Here is a 20,640-nt window from a genome sequence, read left to right as displayed (position 1 = left end):
GATCTGACAAATGTCCGTAATACTACAGTTAGATAAGAATTCAGTAACAAAATATGATGTATAGCATGAAGCCCTGGGAAAAGGAAAGATATAAAATATTAACTGGTTACTTCTAAGTGGAAAAATGTGTATATAGATAGAGAGAGAGAGAGAAGAGTAGAAGGAAAGTATAAATGTTAACTGTCTCTCTCTAGGTAGTAGACTCCTACCACTTTGCTCTTGCATAGTTTGGGTTCTCCTCACTCCTAAGACAAGGATTTGGGTGCAGGTAGTATGTTTGGAGATAATCCCAGGAAGCACTAGAAGGGAAGTGGGAAAGTGAAACAGAGAAGGGAAGAAAGCCAAAAAGCAGTGCATTGGTGAGTGGGTTGCCAGTGTAAGCAACTGGAATGAAATCCCCAGGGACTCTCTGAGAGGCCATGTGGAACATACCTCAGTGCTGTCTGGCACTAAGGTTCAGACAGCTGGGGTATTTACCTACCCACTCTCATCCCCATTGTTGAGGATTGCTCCTGAGGTGTTAACTCCCCGGCACTTTCGACCTGCCCTGTGTGGAGGCCAAACAGGACCCTGTGGCCTCAAGAAGATAAAGTCCTCCCAAAGGTGACAGAGATGCTGAAGAAAGGAAGTCACTGACAGATAAGGGAACTGTGCATCAACTGTAGGGGACCTCCAGGACGGACTGAGGAATATGGGCAGATGACAGACACTGCAGTTTCCAAGTTTTCTACGTATATTACTTTTGCTATTGGGAAAATATTTATAAAAATCAATTTGTCAGAAGATATCTGTTGGCACCTGTTATGAGAATTAAATAGCTGACCATGACTCTCCTGAACAATGACAATCCCATCTCTGTCCGAAGGTGGGCTGGGGCAGTACAACTGAAGGAATGAACTTTGTCTCAACAAATATGCTGGGACCAATCCAGAACACAAACCAATGAGAAGTCAAGATCTCAAACCTTCACCCATGGAATACTAGCCACACTGATGTTGGCCTAAACTTTGTTCACATTAGAAGTTGCCAACTGTCCACTAGAGCCACAGAGCTTAGCCATGCATTCATGAAGCGTTTAAATTTGAGTTTCCAAGGAAAGATGGCTTTCACCTTATTTTTCTAAATTAATTAATTAATTAATTTATTTTTGGCTGTGGTGGGTCTTCGTTGCTATGCATGGGCCTTCTCTAGTTGCGGCAAACGGGGGCTACTCTTCGTTGAGGTGTGCGGGCTTCTCATTGCAATGGCTTCTCTTGTTGTGGAGTACAGGCTCTAGATGCATGGGCTTCTAGAAGTAGAAGCATGTGGGTAGTTGTGGCTTGCGGGCTGTAGAGCACAGGCTCAGTAGTTGTGGCGCACAGACTTAGTCGCTCTGTGGCATGTGGAGTCTTCCTGGACCAGGGCTCGAACCCATGTCCCCTGCATTGGCGGTGGATTCTTAACCACTGTGCCACCAGGGGAGCCCTGGCTTTCACTTTAAATTCATAATCACAAACTTCAAATGGGTGCCCAACACTGCCTGGCAGCATGACTACATCTGTTCTAGTAAGTTCATCTTCCCCATTGTTGCAGTCATGAGAATGCCTCACAGGGAGCATAATTAGCCTAAGGCCCCAGCAGCTGTGCTCTGAAATCCATCACTGTGTTGTAGCTAAGACCACCTTCCCAGGTGCTGCTTCCCAATGGCTGAGCTCAGCAGGGACAACAAGGAAACAGGGAACTCCTCTGATGGCCAATTTTGGCTTCCCATTGGCCTACTGAAAGTTCTCTAGATTTCATGGCAGTCTAGTACACTTCTACCCACCCTTCCTTTCCTCTCTCTTGACTTGGAGTCAGACCTGCATCACTGTCTTACAGCTCTCCCATCCTCTTCTGGCTCCCTCCCCATTTTCTCTCACAGATGGTTCTACTAATAAAATCCTTCTAAGAATAAACCCACCTAAGGAGACAAAAGACCTGTATGCAGAAAGTTATAAGACACTGATCAAGAAATTAAAGATGATACAAACAGATGGAGAGATATACCATGTTCTTGGATTGGAAGAATCAACATTGTGAAAATGACTCTACTACACAAAGCAATCTACAGATTCAATGCAATCCCTATCAAACTACCAATGGCATTTTTCACAGAACTAGAACAAAAAATTTCACAATTTGTATGGAAACACAAAAGACACTGAACAGCCAAAGCAATCTTGAGAAAGAAAAACGGAGCTGGAGGAATCAGGCTCCCTGACTTCAGACTATACTACAAAGCTACAGTAATCAAGACAGTATGGTACTGGCACAAAAACAGAAACATAGATCAATGGAACAGGAGAGAAAGCCCAGAGATAAACCCACACATATATGGTCAACTTGTCTTTGATAATGGAGGCAAGAATATACAATGGAGAAAAGACAGCCTCTTCAATAAATGGTGCTGGGAAAACTGGACAGCTACATGTAAAAGAATGAAATTAGAACACTCCCTAACACCATACACAAAAATTAGCTCAAAATGGATTAAAGACCTAAATGTAAGGCCAGACACTATCAAACTCTTAGAGGAAAACATAGGCAGAACACTGTATGACATAAATCATAGCAAGATACTTTTTTACCCACCTCCTAGAGTAATGGAACTAAAAACAAAAATAAACAAATGGGACCTGATGAAAGTTAAAAGCTTTTGCACAGCAAAGGAAACCATAAACAAGACGAAAAGACAACCCTCAGAATGGGAGAAAATATTTGTAAATGAAGCAACTGACAAAGGATTAACCTCCAAAATTTAGAAGCAGCTCATGCACCTCAATGTCAAAAAACAAACAATCCAATCCAAAAATGGGCAGATTTAAATAGACATTTCTCCAAAGAAGATATACAGATGGCCAACAAACACATGAAAGGATGCTCAACATCACTAATCATTAGAGAAATGCAAATCAAAACTACAATGAGGGGTTTCCCTGGTGGCACAGTTGTTGAGAGTCCATCTGCCGATGCAGGGGACACGGGTTCGTGCCCCAGTCTGGGAAGATCCCACATGCCACGGAGCAGCTGGGCCCGTGAGCCATGGCCGCTGAGCCTGCGCATCTGGAGTCTGTGCTCCGCAACGGGAGAGGCCACAACAGTGAGAGGCCCGCGTACCGCAAAAAAAAAAAAAAACTACAATGAGGTATCACCTCACACCGGTCAGAATGGCCATCATCAAAAAATCTACAAACAGTAAATGCTGGAGAGGGTGTGGAGAAAAGGGAACCCTCTTGCACTGTTGGTGGGAATGTAAATTGATACAGCCACTATGGAGAACAGTATGGAGGTTCTTTAAAAACCTAAAAATAGAACTACCTTATGACCCAGCAATCCCACTACTGGGCATATACCCTGAGAAAACCATAATTCAAAAAGAGTCATGTACCACAACATTTATGGCAGCTCTATTTACAATAGCCAGGACATGGAAGCAACCTAAGTGTCCATTGACAGATGAATGGATAAAGAAGATGTTGCACATATATACAATGGAATATTACTCAGCCATAAAAGAAACGAAATTGAGTTATTTGTAGTGAGATGGATGGACCTAGAGTCTGTCATACCGAGTTAAGTAAGTCACAAAGAGAAAAACAAATACCGTATGCTAACACATATAACTGGAATCTAAAAAAAAAAAAAAAGGTTCTGAAGAAATTAGGGGCAGGACAGGAATAAAGAAGCAGATGTAGAGAATGGACTTGAGGACACGAGGAGGGGGAAGGGTAAGCTGGGACGAAGTGAGAGAGTGGCACGGACATACATACACTACCAAATGTAAAATAGATAGCTAGTGGGAAGCAGCTGCATAGCACAGGGAGATCAGCTCGGTGCTTTGTGTCCACCTAGAGGGGTGGGATAGGGAGGGTGGGAGGCAGATGCAAGAGGGAGGAGATAGGTGGATATATGTATATGTATAGCTGATTCACTTTGTTATACAGCAGAAACTAACACACCATTGTAAAGCAATTATATTCCAATAAAGATGTTTAAAAAAAAAAGCAAAAAATAAAATAAAATAAAATCCTTGCATGTTTACTCCTGTCTTGGCATCTACTTCTTGCAAGACCTAGACCAATACAGCACTCTCTAAACTGGCTCTTTTCCTCCCTTCTTCTCTCTTCTCAACAACTCCCTTCTCTTCCTCCTAACAGCTCATGTCCTGACTCCTGCTTCTTTGAGACAATGGAAGGCATCAGAGCCTAAATCCACCAGCATCTCCTTCCAACCCAATATGTGAGGAGGAAGTATCCCTCCTCCTGCCAAAGCCCAGTCTTTCCAGGGGCACTCATGATCTCATCCTGTCCTCCCCAAGAAGATCTTCAATCCTTCATGTCTCTCCTCCCTCTCCTGCAACACCAATCTCTTCCTCACTCTCTGCTGTCCAACCCCTCTGGCTATTGCCTCATCCTTTACTCCTCTCCTAAACCAAATTTTTTTAAAATCTTTTTTTAAAATTTTTGTTTTATTTACTTTTTTATACAGAAGGTTCTTATTAGTTATCCATTTTATACATATAAGTGTATAGATGTCAATCCCAATCTCCCAATTCATCACACTACCATCACCACCGCCCCTCCAGCCACCTTCCCCCCTTGGTGTCCATATTGTTCTCTACATCTGTGTCTCAATTTCTGCCCTGCAAACTGGTTCATCTGTACCATTTTTCTAGGTTCCACATATATGCGTTAATATACAATATTTGTTTTTCTCTTTCTGAATTACTTCATTATGTATGACAGTCTCTTAGATCCATCCACGTCTCTACAAACGACCCAATTTCATTCCTTTTTATGGCTGAGTAATATTCCATTGTATATATGTACCACATCTTCTTTATCCATTCATTTGTTGATGGGCATTTAGGTTGCTTCCATGACCTGGCTATTGTAAACAGTGCTGCAGTGAACATTGGGGTGCATGTGTCTTTTTGAATTATGGTTTTCTCTGGGTATATGCCCAGGGGTGGGATTGCTGGGTCATATGGTAATTCTATTTTTAGTTTTTTAAGGAACCTCCATACTGTTCTCCATAGCGGCTGTATCAATTTACATTCCCACCAACAGTGCAAGAGGGTTCCCTTTTCTCCACACCCTCTCCAGCATTTGTTGTTTGTAGATTTTCTGATGATGCCCATTCTAACTGGTGTGAGGTGATATCTCATTGGAGTTTTGATTTGCATTTCTCTAATAATTAGTGATGTTGAGCAGCTTTTCATGTGCTTCTTGGCCATCTGTATATCTTCTCTGGAGAAATGTCTATTTAAATCTTCTGCCCATATTTTGATTGGGTTGTTTGCAAAACCAAATTTTTAAGAGCCAATATTTACACATCTTATCTCCACTTACTCACTTCCCATTCACTCTGAATCCACTTCATTTTTGTCTCAGCAACCACTGCTCTAGTGCTCTTGCCAAGGGCAATGCGACCTCCACGTAGGCAAATCTATGGAACACTCTCCTATCTTCATCCCACTCAACTGTTCAGCAGCATTCAGCACAGTTGACCATTTCTTCATTCTTTAAACCTTCTTCTCTTTTGATTGACACCATAGACTCCCGGTTTTCCTCCTACCCTGCTGGCTACTCCTTCTCAGTCTCTTTTCTTGATCCTTCCTCTTTTGCCATATATCCAAATGTGGTGTCTTCCAAGGCTCGCAACTCCTTTCTCTGCCCTTTCTCCCTAAGTGAGCTCATTCACACCCTGGCTTTCAAATCCACTAATATACACATGACTGTCAAGTTTATACCTCCAGCTCTTACATTTCCCCCGATCTTCAGACTTGTTATAGCCATCTGCCTATTCCACATCTCCACTCAGATGTCTAATGGGCATCCCAAATTTAATAGATCAAGAGTTTTTTATTTCTCACCCCAGATATGCTCCTCCCTGACCCTCCTCTTCTCAGTAAATGGCACCACCATTCACCCTGGTTGTATTAGTCAGAGATCTAATTCCTCCCTCTTCAACTCCAAACTATAAGGAAAGGCAGATGTGTTCCTCTTTTTGTGTATTTCTAAGTTTTATTCATTACCTGGACTTTCCTTTCATATATGACTGAATCTTTCCATTTCCTTGCACTGTAAAGCGAAAGGCTCCTCAGAGAGTGGGGCCTGACTCTGGCAGTCCTCCGAAGGTTACAGAGTTAGGCTCTAGCCCCTTGGAGGATACCGCATGCTTCTATAGGGCTCCTCTGTTGTCTAAGACTCTAAGGCTGAAAACCATGCACAGAGAAAAGCACAAAAAGTGGTGTCCCTGAGTATTGGAGACCTGTATCCCACTGAAACCAGATTAGCAACCACAATGCAGTGTCTCAGGGTTAGGGTGGGTGGTTGCTGTTTTACGTTTTATTGGCTGCTGAAAGAAAAGGTGGAGGAGGGAGGAATCATCAGGAAAGCTTCCATAAAATAGGGATCAAATCATCACCGCCCTTGGCAAGGGGGGAGGAGGTGAATCATAACTGTCACATCAAAAGTCAACCCCTCTTTAATCCTCCAGCCTGATCCTAAGTCATGATTTTTAAAACTGCAACAAGAAGGGCTTAGTGTAAATAAGTGTTGAATGAATTAAATTACAGGGGAAAAAAAAAAACTAAACATGCTTGAATATAAATCCCAGAGAAACAAATGCACACGTTCATCTAGAGACATGTATAAGAATATTTACAACAGCTATATTCATAATAACCAAAAAGTAGAAACATCCCAAACATCCATCAGTAGGAAAACAGATAATGAAATAGTGGTCTATTCATGTAGAAGAATACTACACAATGATGGAAAAGAATGAACAATGGATACACTCATCAGCATGGGTGAATCTCATAGGTGTTCAGTTGAACCAAAGCAGTCAAACACAAAACAGAATGTGGGGCTTCCCTGGTGGCGCAGTGTTTAAGAATCCGCCTGCCAATGCAGGGGACACAGGTTCGAGCCCTGGTCCGGGAAGATCCCACATGCCGTGGAGCAACTAAGCCCATGAACCACAACTAGTGAGGCCACATGCTGCAACTACTGAAGTCTGCGCACCTGGAGCCCGTGCTCCACAACAAGAGAAGCCACCACAATGAGAAGCCTGCGCGCTGCAACGAAGAGTAGCCCCAGCTTGCTGCAACTAGAGAAAGCCCATGCACAGCAACGAAGACCCAATGCAGCCAAAAATAAAAATAATAAATCAATAAATTTCTTTTAAAAAAAACCCAGAATGTGGCAGACACACTCTACAGTGACCCTCCCCCCCCAACAAGTCACATCCTTATACAATCCTGTCCTTGTGATTGCAGGCAAAGCCTGTGACTTGTTTCCAGCAAATACAATACAGCAAAGGTAATGGGATGCTGCTTCTTTGATTAGGTTATAATATATGTCACAATTGATGGGATACCACGTCTCCCATGATTATGTTATTTTATTCAAGACTCTGTCTTTGTAAACTAGAGAGCTTCTCCCTTACTTCCATGAAGTAAGCTGTTATATTGTGAGAGAGCCTGTGAGAGGGCCGTGTGGCAAGGAACTACAGGTATTCTCTAAGAACTGAGAGTGGCCTTTGGCAAACAGTCATACAACCACAAGGAAGTGAATTTTGCCAACAACCTGAATGAGCTTGCAAGCAGTTTCTTCCCCATCAAGCCATCAAATGAGAACACAGCCCAGCCAACACCTTGACTGCAGCTTCGTAAGATCCTGAGCAGAGAACCCAGGTAAGCTGTGCCCTAACTCCTAACCCACAGAAAATGTGAGATGATAAACGTGTGTTGTTTTAAACCACTAAATTTATGGTTATTTGTTATACCACAGTAGAATACTAATATAGAAAATATATTGAATAATTCCATTTTTATGAAGTTCAAGAAAAGGAAAAGCTAATCAATGGTAATATAAGTCAGAATATTAGTTACCTCTACAGTAAAGGAAGGATAATTAACTAGGAAGGAGCAAGGGTTACTTTCTGGGATGCTGAAAATGTCTATATATTGATCTGAGTAGTGGGCACATGCATATACATGTAGACAAAAATTCATTGAGCTGTACACATAAGGTTAATGCTCTATAAACACTTTACTGTATATATTATATTCTCTGATTTGAAATTTTTAAAAATAAGAAGAAAACCAAACGAGAGCAAGAATTCTGAAGAAGGATCCCTTCTGAAGAAGGTGTCCCTCCGTTCACCAGTCTTGCATCCAGTTGAGCCTCCAGCGAAGAGGGGTTCCCAGGATTTGGGTTCTAGTATATTACCTCAGTCTTCCCCCAGCTGAGGTACACTTCCCTGCCCCACACTGCTCCTTCCCTAGTTACAAAAGGAAGCCATTGCAGAATTCTGAGCAAAACTATAAAGCAGGCTCATGGTATTAATTTAATGATGAGGGTTTGACTAGTCCTTCATAATTCAGAATGCCTGTGATGCAGGTGTCCTTTGCATGAGGCTCACTTGTGACTATCTCCCTCTGGAAGCTTGGTGCTCCAGAATGTCACTTAGCTAGTGTGAGTGAACCTGGCCAACTGTGCAGCAACCGCATTGCAAGGGGACTTTACTGTTCTCTACTGCCTTTGTGTCCACATTCCACAATGTGTATAGTGTATACTCTTGGGTATTCACATATTTGAGGATTCTGGCAGGTCTCCAGTTACCTCCTGCCTCTTGAAGTCAATCACCCAGACAGGCACCTTCATTGCCCAATCCCACTCCTCCATCCCCCAGCAGAGTTCCCTCTTATGTCTTTGCTAAAGCCTCCTGCCTGCTCTGCTCCTAACATGACACAGCCAACCGTATTCTCTGCAGGATCCTCTGCTGACAATCTAGCTTTGCCCATGCTCTCTTTAAGTGGGCTCCAAGGAAGTGCTTCTGTTTCTCAGCCCTTTTCCAAAATACGTTATTTATCCCAGAATTCTCCTCCCCACTCCTCTGAAAGATTAACCTCCACCTTTTCATGGGGAGCGGGGCAGCGAGGATAACTAACTGTGGAATGTCGGCTCAGCTACCTGCACAGGCGTGACACTAACCTTCCTACGTGGGGGGATGAGAGGAGAAGAGGAAAGGAATACAGATGAACTCCATACCAACAATGCAGTCAGAGTCACAGCACTTCACCCTAGAGGTATGTGCCCAAGCCTTTCAAAACTCTCCGCACCCTTGGGGAAATATCTCAGCCCTGTGATTCCCACAATCAACCCTGGTCTCTGTCCCAGTATCAAAGCAGGTGTGGATCTACTGTAAAGCTAACGAAGCTCTAAAATCCTGGGACTCCCCTTGCACTGGCTCCTCCCTGGCTTTCGAAGGGTCCTAGCAATGGGATCATACAGCCCATATATTTTTGTAAAATTGGCAATATATATGTGTGTATACCAATTTATATGGTGTATGTATATAGTATAATATATAATATTATTAATGTATGATATATAACAGTTGTATATATAGTGTGTATATATATTATATATCATTGATACATATAGTATGTATATTATATACAAGTCACAGGGTCCACCTGAAATATATACTATATAACTTACAAACAATAAAATATACATATATAAATATATATAGTTCTGACAACCATAATTTAAGATGACAGTCTCTTTCCACTCTCCCTCCTCCTCTATCATGCATCCCTCAGAGGTCAGGCAGCCCTGGAGTGCTCATGGGCATTTGGGGGATCTCGCTGAGAAGAATTCAAGTTGGAGATACACTTGGTGTGCATTTAGGGGAATGTTTGTGTTCATTTCCACGTGCAGTTCAGTGATGGTGAGCCGTCCCACTGTAAGAATGGCCTCGACAGCCCTCTCTGCCAGCTCACCCAGTGTCCCAACCTGAAGGTGCAGAGGGGACAGACATTGTGCTATGAACCTGGCACCAGCACCATAGTGCTCAGCACCAGAACTATCCAGGTAAAGGAGAAAAAACAAGGATTAAAAGGTGGAAGCTAGTACATGGAAAAATTCTTCCAACTCTTACAGCTCTAATACGAAAGAAGCTTGATTAAGGTTTTCCCAGATTTGACTATAATCCTAACATTGTATACAACATGACCAATAATGAGTTGTGAAGCTGAAAGAAACTTTGCTAAACTATCAATAGCTTAGAAAAAAATTTCAAACACATTAAAGACAATTGTCTTTCTATTTTCTCCAAATAAAGTGATAGTGTAAAATTATTGTCACATGAAGAGAAAATCAAAATGTATGAAGACCAAAGCTATAGGAAAAAAAGTATTACAAAGGTATGTCAGGCAACAAACTAATAAAGATATTATGGTTTTTTTCTGGATAAGCAAATATTCGCTTTTATACTAAATTTTCATGGTAATTTTGCATTCTTTTTCTTAAAGAGGACACTTCAAATTACATGTGTCAAGCCCCGCAAAACGCGGATTCCCCCAACGGAGAGGCCCTTTGCATGAGACTCTCTCCCCACTTGTCTCTCATACCCGTGCCTCTTTCCCAGTGTCTTGCTTCCCTGCACCTGCATAGTGATCTTCATAGAACCCCTGAGTGGCTTCAGACATTTGTGTCATAGACAGTCTTTGAATTATAATGTGGGTGCTGGATAGAATGTTACCACTTATTTGGACCACCACCCATTTTACAGATGAGGAAACTGAGACCCAAAGAGGCAAAGTGAATTTCACAAGGTCACAGCAAGCTGGTGGCAGAACTTAAACACAGCACCCTGACTCCCCATCCAGTGCTCTTTACACTGTTACTTGTAATCTATTTGTTATTCCAGTGGTTTGCAAACAAACTAGTGCATCAAAATTACCTGTCTGTTTGAAATGCAGTTTCCTGGGCCCCACTCCCAGAAATTGTAATTCATTAAATCTAGGTCTAAATATCTACGTTTTAAAAAACCTCTCTAAGTGAAGCTAAGGCAGAGGTGGATGGGGCTAGTTCAAGTATCCCAACCTTCTTATTTCTCGAATCCTACACTTTCTCTTTCCTCTTGGTCCCCACATCTCCCAATATAACTGGGAAAGGAGCGGCAGCTGCCAGGTCTCTTCTTAGTTTCTTTTCTTCTTTTTTTTTTTTTTTTGCGGTACGCGGGCCTCTCACTGTTGTGGCCTCTCCCGTTACGGAGCACAGGCTCCGGACGCGCAGGCTCAGCGGCCATGGCTCACGGGCCCAGCCGCTCCGCGGCCTGTGGGATCTTCCCGGACCGGGTCACGAACCCGTGTCCCCTGCATCGGCAGGCGGACTGTCAACCACTGCGCCACCAGGGAAGCCCTCTTCTTAGTTTCTTACTGTCCCACCTCCCACCAGATATACACACACACACACACACACACACACACACTCACTCACACGCTTGTACGCAATACTGTGGTCTTTTTTCCTAACACCTTTAGCTTACAACCATTTATAAGGATAAATACCTAGTGAGGCTCAAGGATTATCTAGAGTCTAAACAGCAAATAGACCACAGATCCCATACCAGGAGTTTTGCAAAATAATTCCCGGTAGATTTCACAAATGCTTACTTGTCCTCCATATGAAATGTAAAAGCTGGACCTGTCATATCCAGTTTCATTACTGACCATGGGGATAACCACAGGGTGAACCAGAGAATAGCTGGTGTGATTAAGTTCTGACTCAGGCCTTTAACACCATCTTGATGATAACTAGTAGTGATCTGATCTGTCAGCTCCAGATATCTGGGGCCTCATGAGGTTGGCAACCAGAACAGGACACACACTCCTAATTTCCAAACAAAGTGGATGCCATTTGAGGCCTTAACAATCATGGTCCCTGAACTTCACCTGCCCCTGGTAGACCAAGTTATTAGCAGAGGGCAGCTTTTTCCTAGTGGAATAATGTATATGAAACTCTTTACCAATTCTCAGAAGCAGTACAAATGCAGTGTTTCTATTCACTATTTTTATAAGGCCCAGATCTGGAAGTCCTCGAAAGGTGTTCCTGAGCCCAGAGTAATCAGCTGGTGCTCCCCTCAAGCACGTTAAGTGTAGACCTGACTAACAACTTGACCCAAAGAAACCCTCACAGTAATACCATTCTATTTTTATAAGAGCTACAAGGAAGACTATTAATGGCAATGCTTTTTGTTATTAGTAATCAAGCTTGCCAAAAACAGTACCCTGTGGTGTTCAGGTTCTCACACCCCTGAGACATGAGAGACCTCTGGGGCTCAAACCAACCAGCCCCCAGGAACTGTTGGCTTCTTTTGCTACAGAAGTTTTGCTATATGAAAAGCGTGACTTTTTTATGTCCTTTGGCCTTTCTTCTTCCTCTGCGTTCAGTGTCCCCAGACTAAATTCAAAAGAGAACCTAAAGTCTATGTGTTTCTCTAAATAGACGTGTAGTTAGTGCTCTAAGAAGAAATGTCATCCTTACCTGCATGAACATAGTGGTCCTGATTCTAGGGGTAACAGCTGAACAGCAGCTTGTCCCAGTGGTTTAGGAAGTTCTTTTCTCCGTTTTCAGGATAAAAATAAAGATTACTCAGATAGATCTGTGATTCTGTCTTGGCAGAGAGTTTCAGAGCCTGGGAACCAGAGTCTATTGGATGAACATTCAGAGGCTTAATTTCAGAATCTCAAATGACAGAAACATTCTCACTGACTGCAGTGACGGCCAGAATGCTTGGCTAGTTTTGATATTTTAAACTAACAGCCTTAAAACAATAGTGAATACCATCTCTTGAATTTCCTTATTTCAAAATGTACTCTTAGACTGCCTCCACAAAAAGAAGTTGAAGTTCCATCACTGAGAAAATTACCTAATAAATTATCAAGAACATTTTTTGATACACAAAGAACTATGCTAAGTACCTTGGTGCCAAAAAATAGGACACAATTTCCATCGGGAGGACCCTACAATCCAGTCAGGGAGTCAAAACATGTTCACTGGTTTCACACAAATAGAATATGAGAAGTACCACAAAAGAGGGACAAACAAGCTATAGGATTTCAGATGCAAGAGATTACTTCTAGCTGAAGAGACTCCAAGAAGATCTTACAGGAGGTGACATTTGAGCTGGGTCTTACAGCGTGTGCACAGTCTCGCTACTAGATCTGCTGAGTGTTTCTCCAATTACCCATTCGATAACGTTTTCTTGCCGGTGGAGCTCATGGTCACGCCTCGTGTGAGTTTTCTATTGCTGTATAACACATACCACAAATTTGGTGGCTTAAAACAACACACATTTGTCATCTCATAGTTTCTGTTGGTCAGGAGCCTGGACATGGAGTAGCTAGGTTCTCTGTTCAGGGTCTCAAGATGTCAGCTGGTCTATGTTCTCATCTGGAGTTCTTCTGAGTTCACTCAGGTTGTTGGCAGAATTTTCTTGCAGTTGTAGGACGGAGGCCCCTGTTTTCTTACTGGCTGTTGTTTGGGGTTGCTCTCAGCTCTTAGAGGCCACCCTCATATTGTAGCCACATGGCCTTCTCACAACATGGCATCTTACTTTTTCAAAGCCAGCAGGAGAATCTCTCTCTAATTTAGGGAAGACCTGACCGTCCTTTAAAGGACTCACCTAATAATGTCATGCCCACCAGGGCAATCTCCCTTTTATTAACCCAAAGTAACTGATTAGGGACCTTAATTACATCTGCAAAATCCCTTCACCTTTGCCATCTCACATAACCTAATCACCCCAGTAAAATCCCATCATATGTACAGGTCCCCCACACTCCTAAGGGGAGGGGCGTGTACACCAGGAGGCAGAATCTTGGGGTCCATCTCGAGGCCATTCTTCCTACTACATGATTCAAGCAAAAGTGTAAGCTTTAACATCCATGTGTTACACAAACCTTACTACAAATTCCATCTCTGTCTATAAATTTAAACCACTAGGACTATAAGTGGCAAAGAAAGTGATGGTGAATGTGGAAAGAGAGGTAGTAGATTGAACTTTCAAACACAGCTGTCACAACATAGTGCATGTTCACTACACTTAATACACTTAACACATATACACTACATTACTACAATAGAGTACATAGTACACTACAAGAGTGCGCGAATGCACACACACCCCACAGGCTGTTTTTACAATATGACATTGAACCCTCCTCCTAATGTGTAGTGGGGTCTATGTCACCCCCTCTTGGACAGAATTTTGTAACTGCCTTGGCCAGTAGATTATGACAGAGTAACACTAAATGACTTCTGAGACTAGGTCATAAAAATAACATGCACTTCCACCTTATCTCTTGAGACATTCTCTCTTGGAACCCAGCCACCAAGCTGTGAGAACACCAGTCTCATAGAAAAGCCACATGAAGGCGTTCCAGCCAACAGTCCCAGTTAAGGTCCCAGCCAACAGCCAGCAATAAACAGCAGACACGCGAATGAATGAGTTCCAGATGACTCCAACCCCCAACTGTGGAGTCACCCCTCACCTTCAAGCTACCCCAGCAAGTGCCATGCTGAAATCCCAGATTCATGAGCAAAACAAATGATTGTTGTTTCAAGCCACTTAATTTGGGGTGACTTGCTAAGCAGCAATACAGAACTGGAACACACGTGGAATGGCAAGCTGGACCCTGGCAGCTCTGTACATCCCCAGAATCAAAAGGAAACCCTTCTGTGGCCAGGAAGGTGGAGGTGTTAAAGATTCTGACGCCCAGCATCCTAGCAATTATAAGCCATTCTAACCTTCCTTGCTTTAATCTGGGGCCCCCTCCACACAGCAGATTAAGAACACTGAGCTGCTGTCACAAGGAGCTTGACATGCTGTTCCAAGGCAAAAGAGGAAGCAGGGGGGCTGGAGAGATGCATGAAGAACAAAAGAACTAGAGAAAGAGATGCAGAGGAAAGAAGAGGCTGACTTTTAAATTGGAGCCTGAAATGCAAATACACGTGTAAATGGGGGAACACTAGAAAAGACAGAGATTTAAATGTAAGATACCCCCTACACACACACACACACACACACACACACACACACACACACACACACACACACACACACACACACACACACACACACACACACACACACACACCTTAGCTGCCAGCAAGAGGTAGCCCAGTCTCTACCCTCTCTTGTCCTCTCAGGTTTGGGAAAAGGAATTTGGTTTTCAAACACAAACTGAATTTTTTATTGCCATGCCACGTCCCTGGTTCTCTACAAAGCATGTAATTCCAGCTGTTTGGCTGCATCTCAAGAGGCAGTGGAATAAGAAAGGCTTTTCACATGTGTTCTTGCTTATTTGGCTGGGGGTGGGAGACAGGGTTTCTGAAGGATCTGGAAATCTAGCATAGATGGGGAAATGGGGGGTCACTCTGGACAGCAAGAGTAAATAGCGCATGACACACCGAACGCACACATACTGTACACACAACACACGCACGTGGCACACATAGGCCACATACACACAGCACATATACATGATGCACATACACACTACACTACACCCACACTACACGCACATACAGCCATTTAACCTTTGGAAAGAGAAACACAGTGATATGTAGGGTTTGACTTAAACACTTGTAAGAACCGAAGTAAAATTACAAATCCTAGAATTATAATATTTTGCAATCATTTAATCCAACCCCTCTATTTTATAGGCAAAGAAGATGGGGTTTAGCCAGAAGTAGGAGGCTGGAGCTTTTTCCTCCCATCTCAGTGCTAGGGAAGCCCTCACTGTGCCTCTCCTAGAGTTTTAGAAAGATCCACTCTGATTGAGACTTCAGCCGCAGTCACACACATACACTCATCTGTGCGACTGTTGTTTTGACTTAAGTTTAAAGAAAAAGAAAGGAAGGAATTTGTTGCTTCCTCTCATTACCCATGCAGAAAACCATGGGCTTCCTTTTGCTCCCAACACATGCAGTCTCGTCATTTATTTTTCAATTTGAGCACCAAATCCAGATCCCAAAACTCTAAGGATAAAGATGCTGTGGCAGCTGAGGCGCAGAGCAAAGTGAGAAAATGTAGGCCACGGGAAACCTCTCATCACTCAGATGCCACCCTTCACTTTGGGGCCCAAGAGACAGTGTCTGAGCCCCTGAACCATGTATCCAGGAGGCCGGCCTCTCATTGGATCCTCTATCCAAGGCATCCTGGGACGCCTCAGGAAGGCAAACCCATGGGTCTCTCCATGGATGGTGCCGCTCAGAAGCCCTGCCAGTCACTGGCCATTTCATCACCGGCTCCTCCCGGCCGCCCTGAGTCTGCTTAGACAAGGCACGTCCGCATCAAGTCAACTTTTGAATCCTGGGCCCAGCGAGAGAAAGAAACTAATTTCCCCTCAACCTCGTCTCCCAGGAGCTCGGGCTGCTTCACAATCAGGTTAATCATTTTCCATAGAGACGCAGCTCTGCCCACCAAGAGGAACTTCTGCACCTGGAACCAGGAAAGCTCCCCGCAACTCCGTCCCACCCCAGTTCGGCCCCACCTCAGTTCCTCTGATGGATCTTCCTCTCCACACCATCCTCACCCCTCTCAGGGCCAAGGACCTTCTGTTGTGGGGGGGACTTACAAGCGCCCCGGGCTGTTGTTGAAGGAGTCTGCCGAGCTGCAGATGGAGCTCAGCAAATGTCTTGGCCATGGGAAGTCTTCTTTTCCATGGTTGATGGGAGACCCTCGCCAAATAGCAGGTGCATTAGTCTGCTAGGGCCACCGTAACAGAATACCCCAACTGGGTGGCTTACACAACAGAAATTAATTTTCTCACAGTTCTAGAGGCTAGAAGTCCAAGATCAAGGTGTCAGCGGGCCTGGTTTCTCCTGGGGCCTCTCTCCTTGGCTTGTGGATGTCTGCCTCTTCACTGTGTCCTCACATGGTCCTTCCTCTGTATACACACATGCCTGGTATCTCTTTTTCTGTCTGTGTTTTCTCTTCTTACAAGGATACCAGTCAGATTGGATTAAGGCCTACCTTAATGGCCTCATTTTAATTTAATCACCTCTTTAAAGGCCCTATCTTCAAATTGAGGGCTTCAACATATGAATGAGAGGAGGGGACACAGTTCAGCCCATAATAACAGGAGAAGACCTGCCTGGCACACAAGTGATATTCCCAGTCAAATGGTGCAGGATGGCGCTCGTAGCAAGGCACCCCAGCTCTCTCCCCCTCCAGGGCAGGAGATCCCCGAGTAGTCTCCCTGGAGAGTGGGGGCTGGGCAAAGGATGGCTTCCCCTTTCTCACCTTTCTTGTCTGTGCCATGGCATAAACTCTGTGCACCTAGGTCCTCGGAGCCCTATCTTTTGATTTGCAAAAACCTGGTTTGGAAGTTTATAATAACCTCAATATCAGTATTTTCTTCTTTTTGTATTCTTACTATAACAAGCCCACTAAAAGAAGAACCCAGAATGCAAGGGGAGAAAGAACAGCACAAAGATTAATATTTCAAGAACCCCTTGTTTTGTACTTTTTAATGTAGAGCTCTTCAAGGTTCATGGTCCTAATTTTGGGGTCTAATTTCAGAGCATTCCCATTATACTTTTCTTAATGATGACCAAAGACCTGAGAAACGGGAGGTTGGAAACTTTGACCAAGACTAACTGTGAGAATGAAATCAGATAATGGCTGAATATCAAAGTGCCTGGCACAGAGCAGTACCTAAATCTAAACCTCTCTGCACCAGATTTGCTCATCTGTGAAATGGGGATAATTATTAGGTACACAGGTTATTTTAATGCAGAAATCTCATGCTTCACACATAGTACATGCTCAGTAAATATTCATTAAACTTTTAAAACCTTCTATTTTTTCAGTACTCTGAATTATGTCCAGTAGTGTCCAGATTTAGAGCAATGATTACAACAGCAACACTGTAATTCCTTGGGGTTCACAGAGTGTATAATTTCTCCTTTCCCTGGAGGCCTTAGTATCAAGTCTTCAAATCAAGTACCACTTGGTTTTTTTTTTTTTTTCATTTTAACATCTTTATTGGAGTATAATTGCTTTACAATGGTATGTTAGTTTCAGCTTCACAACAAAATGAATGAGTTATATATATACATATGTTCCCATATCTCTTCCCTCTTGCGTCTCCCTCCCTCCCATCCCTCTAGGTGGTCACAAAGCACCAAGCTGATCCCCCTGTGCTATGCGGCTGCTTCCCACTAGCTATCTACCTTACGTTTGGTAGTGTATATATGTCCATGCCTCTCTCTCGCTTTGTCACCGTTTACCCTTCCCCCTCCCCATAGCCTCAAGTCCATTCTCTAGTAGTAAGTCTGTGTCTTTATTCCTGTTTCACCCCTAGGTTTTTCATGACATTTTTTTTTCTTAAATTCCATATATATGTGTTAGCATACGGTATTTGTCTCTCTCTTTCTGACTTACTTCACTCTGTATGACAGACTCTAGGTCTATCCACCTCATTACAAATAGCTCAATTTCGTTTCTTTTTATGGCTGAGTAATATTACATTGTATATATGTGCCACATCTTTTTTTTTTTTTAACATCTTTATTGGGGTATAATTGCTTTACAATGGTGTGTTAGTTTCTGCTTTATAACAAAGTGAATCAGTCATACATAAACATATGTTCACATATGTCTTCCCTCTTGCGTCTCCCTCCCTCCCACCCTCCCTATCCCACCCCTCCAGGCTGTCACAAAGCACCGAGCCAATATCCCTGTGCCATGCGCCTGCTTCCCACTAGCTATCTACCTTACTACGTTTGTTAGTGTGTATATGTCCATGACTCTCTCTCGCCCTGTCACAGCTCACCCTTCCCCCTCCCCATAACCTCAAGTCCGTTCTCTAGGAGGTCTGCGTCTTTATTCCTGCCTTACCCCTAGGTTCTTCATGACATTTTTTTTTCTTAAATTCCATATATATGTGTTAGCATACGGTATTTGTCTTTTTCTTTCTGACTTACTTCACTCTGTATGACAGACTCTAGGTCTATCCACCTCATTACAAATAGCTCAATTTCGTTTCTTTTTATGGCTGAGTAATATTCCATTGTATATATGTGCCACATCTTCTTTATCCATTCATCCAATGATGGACACTTAGGTTGTTTCCATCTCCGGGCTATTGTAAACAGAGCTGCAATGAACATTTTGGTACATGACTCTTTTTGAATTATGGTTTTCTCAGGGTATATGCCCACTAGTGGGATTGCTGGGTCATATGGTAGTTCTATTTGTAGTATTTTAAGGAACCTCCATACTGTTCTCCACAGTGGTTGTATCAATTTACATTCCCACCAACAGTGTAAGAGGGTTCCCTTTTCTCCACACCCTCTCCAGCATTTATTGTTTCTAGATTTTTTGATGATGGCCATTCTGACTGGTGTGAGATGATATCTCATTGTAGTTTTGATTTGCATTTCTCTAATGATTAGTGATGTTGAGTATTCTTTCATGTGTTTGTTGGAGATCTGTATATCTTCTTTGGAGAAATGTCTATTTAGGTCTTCTGCCCATTTTTGGATTGGGTTGTTTGTTTTTTTGTTATTAAGCTGCATGAGCTGCTTATAAATTTTGGAGATTAATCCTTTGTCAGTTGCTTCATTTGCAAATATTTTCTCCCATTCTGAGGATTGTCTTTTGGTCTTCTTTATGGTTTCCTTTGCTGTGCAAAAGCTTTTAACTTTCATCAGGTCCCATTTGTTTACTTTTGTTTTTATTTCCATTTCTCTAGGAGGTGGGTCAAAAAGGACCTTGCTGTGATTTATGTCATAGAGTGTCCTGCCTATGTTTTCCTCTAAGAGTTTGATAGTGTCTGGCCTTACATTTAGGTCTTTAATCCATTTTGACCTTATTTTTGTGTATGGTGTTAGGGAGTGATCTAATCTCATACTTTTACATGTAGCTGTCCAGTTTTCCCAGCACCACTTATTGAAGAGGCTGTCCTTTCTCCACTGTACATTCCTGCCTCCTTTGTCAAAGATAAGGTGACCTTATGTGCGTGGGTTTATCTCTGGGCTTTCTCTCCTGTTCCATTGATCTATATTTCTGTTTTTGTGCCAGTACCATACTGTCTTGATTACTGTAGCTTTATAGTATAGTCTGAAGTCAGGAAGCCTGATTCCTCCAGCTCCGTTTTTCGTTCTCAAGATTGCTTTGGCTATTCGGGGTCTTTTGTGTTTCCATACAAATTGTGAAATTTTTTGTTCTAGTTCTGTGAAAAATGCCAGTGGTAGTTTGATAGGGATTGCACTGAATCTGTAGATTGCTTTGTGTAGTAGAGTCATTTTCACAATGTTGATTCTTCCAATCCAAGAACATGGTATATCTCTCCATCTATTTGTATCATCTTTAATTTCTTTCATCAGTGTCTTATAATTTTCTGCATACAGGTCTTTTGTCTCCTTAGGTAGGTTTATTCCTAGATATTTTATTCTTTTTGTTGCAATGGTAAATGGGAGTGTTTTCTTGATTTCACTTTCAGATTTTTCATCCTTAGTGTATAGGAATGCCAGAGATTTCTGTGCATTAATTTTGTATCCTGCTACTTTACCAAATTCATTGATTAGCTCTAGTAGTTTTCTGGTAGCATCTTTAGGATTCTCTATGTATAGTATCATGTCATCTGCAAACAGTGACAGCTTTCCTTCTTCCTTTCCGATTTGGATTCCTTTTATTTCCTTTTCTTCTCTGATTGCTGTGACTAAAACTTCCAAAACTATGTTGAATAAGAGTGGTGAGAGTGGGCAACCTTGGCTTGTTCCTGATCTTAGTGGAAATGCTTTCAGT

At 42.7% G+C, this 20,640-nt stretch overlaps 1 protein-coding gene across 2 annotated transcripts in view; it reads right to left on the bottom strand.

The window, feature by feature from the left end:
* LOC132531090 (uncharacterized) overlaps nucleotides 1-20,640 on the bottom strand; it is a 54,305-nt gene that overhangs the window by 6,207 nt on the left and 27,458 nt on the right. The window contains exon 1 of one of the 2 annotated variants that reach the window (XR_009544008.1): nucleotides 12,366-12,494. The exons of the other annotated variant lie outside the window; for it this stretch is intronic. The gene's annotated coding sequence lies outside the window, so the exon portion shown is untranslated. Of the gene's footprint in view, nucleotides 1-12,365; nucleotides 12,495-20,640 lie in introns of those variants that run through there. 2 annotated transcript variants of the gene reach the window in all.

Source organism: Lagenorhynchus albirostris, chromosome 13 (genome assembly GCF_949774975.1).
Source record: "Lagenorhynchus albirostris chromosome 13, mLagAlb1.1, whole genome shotgun sequence".
Taxonomy (NCBI): Eukaryota; Metazoa; Chordata; class Mammalia; order Artiodactyla; family Delphinidae; genus Lagenorhynchus; species Lagenorhynchus albirostris.
Note: the sequence above shows the minus strand (reverse complement) of the source record. Positions and strands in the feature narration are given on the sequence as shown.